General features: G+C 37.8%; 1 pseudogene; it reads left to right on the top strand.

Annotated features, from left to right (window-relative positions):
• The window catches only part of LOC102865395, a 9,529-nt pseudogene that overhangs the window by 694 nt on the left and 6,539 nt on the right, over positions 1 to 2,296 (top strand).

Genomic DNA, 2,296 nt, shown 5'->3' with positions numbered 1-2,296 from the left:
GGGGGGGAGGGGTGCAACAATGAATGAATGGAATCCCAAAATCTCTGTAGATGTTCATTGAAATGAAAAATAAACAAACTAAATTAATTTTTAAAAAAAACAACCAAAGAAAAGTTGCTAAGAAAAAAAAAATTAGGAGTACTGTCAGGCATGTCATGATTTTGTGGAATAGGTGAATTTAAGAACATAAAGTTCAAAGATTATCAATAGGAGAAAACCAGTAAATCATTAAAATGCCCTAATAATGGGAATCTGTACTGTTGCTTTACATAGAGAAAAAAATTCTTGGTTTTTGCTGTGGAGTCAGTTCCTGCTTCCCTACCCTCCATTGAGATTGGAGAACTGTAAATCTTTATGGAGGAAGATCTGGTGGCCTAGTGGGTGAAAAGTTGCACTGCTAACCCAAAGGCACGCTGTTCAAATCCACCAGCTGCTCCACAGGAGGAAGATGGAACAGTGTCCTCTGTGATTTACAGCTTCAGAAAACACTCTGGAGGTCAATTGTGAGTGGGTTTCCAACTCGAAGAGCACACAGAAACAGCAAATGAGAAAAGACTGCCCACCTTTCTCCTTGAGAGCACCTAATGGATTGAAACTACTGACTGGTTGGCAGTCCTCAAGTTATACACTAAGCTATCAGACAGTGTTAAATATTAAACGTCTGAGTGCTGGCCTTCAGGTATCAAGCAGAAATTCTAATACCAAGGCTCTCTTCCTAAACCAGATTCCCCTTTTTCGTTCTTCAGTTAATTATTCTTTACCTTTCCTAACACTATATACTGTCCTACCTCCACACTCAATGAGTTGCCAAAAATGAAGACATTTCATTTTCTCCCATGACACTATTACAATCACAGGTTTAAAATAAAGCTACAAGAAGCAGTATTTTTTAAAATGTTCCAGTAAGTCTAGACTTCAAATCTGAGTTAGAGAAAAGTTAACAAATAACATAAATTTCTTTGAGAAGAATAGGGAGCTCTAGTAGCCTAATGGGTAAGGAGTTACACAGACAACCCAAAAGCAAGCAGTTCAAATCAACCAGCTGCTTCATGAGAATAAGAGACAGATCCCACCCATGCTATTTTAACCTCTAAAAACCTAGTAGAGGATCAACTGTGAGTTGATTCCTATAGGACAGCATGAATTAACATGAGAGGCATAGACTTGGTTGAATGATTATGCCATATGTTGTAGAACCATTATGTGAAGTTAACAGTAAAGACTCATTTCATCAGCTTCTGAATTGTTGATTTTGTGCTTTTCTATAAAAACCCTATACATCATCTTAGTTACTGCTGCTATTCTTCATTTCTTATCTTTAGGAAGGTTATAGAGATGGAGTGGATGCTGGTAAAGCAGTTACTCTTCAGCAGGGCTTCAATCAAGGTTATAAAGAAGGTGCAGACGTTATTGTAAACTATGGACAGCTCAGAGGAACATTAAGGTAATTTTTTTTATATTTATGTTTTAAGCTTAATAGTGCTAAAGGATCTTTATGAAAATAATGTGGAGAAATGAAGTGTCTAGACCAAAATGCTTTTCCTAGTGTTAAATGTACCTGAAAATAAAAAAGATGCCACAAAGCACAGACTAATATTTCCTTCAAAGTGCCAAAAAGTATCATTGTGGAAAGCTCTGGTGGCCTAGTGGCAGGAAACTGCACTGCAATCCCAGAGGTGTGCAGTTCAAATCTGCCAGATGCTCTGCTGAAGAAGAAGGAACAATCACCTGTACCAGTCAGATCCAATTTGACGGTACACACATAAAAAGAATAAATAAATCCCCTTTAAAAAAAAAGTATCATAGTGCACTATAAGATTTGAAGTCATTTTTGCAAAAAATCGGTAAGAGACTATATATTTGGCCACCCACATGTGTCTAAAGTAATTAAAAGATGTGCAGGTCTTCAAAAATCACTTAACATTGCACTTGTGGCAGAGCACAGTATGAAAGACTTCTAGATTAGAAGTGCATGTCAAAATGATTTTGTTGTTAATGAGAAAATGGTTCTGAAATGAGAACTTTGGTTCTCATGTTTTGTAATGCCTGTCAAGATGCCACCGCAACAGTGCCTTGTGTGTGTGTGTGTGTGTGTCTTTATCATATGATTCAGAAAGCAAGCATCATGACATACTTGTGTACTCCTTCATACTTTATGTTGTTGTTGTTATGTGCCGTCGAGTCGCTTGCGACTCATAGCGACTCTATGTACAACAGCCCTAAACTCTGCTCTGTCCTGTGCCAATCGCACTGTCTCTGACACTCCCATCCCGATTATCCCAATCACTGAATCAAT

This window comes from Elephantulus edwardii, unplaced genomic scaffold, assembly GCF_000299155.1.
Source record: "Elephantulus edwardii isolate Elephantulus edwardi_28Jun2011 unplaced genomic scaffold, EleEdw1.0 scaffold00059, whole genome shotgun sequence".
NCBI classification, from domain to species: domain Eukaryota; kingdom Metazoa; phylum Chordata; class Mammalia; order Macroscelidea; family Macroscelididae; genus Elephantulus; species Elephantulus edwardii.
The sequence above is the reverse complement of the archived record's forward strand: the minus strand, read 5'-3'. Positions and strand labels throughout refer to the sequence as shown.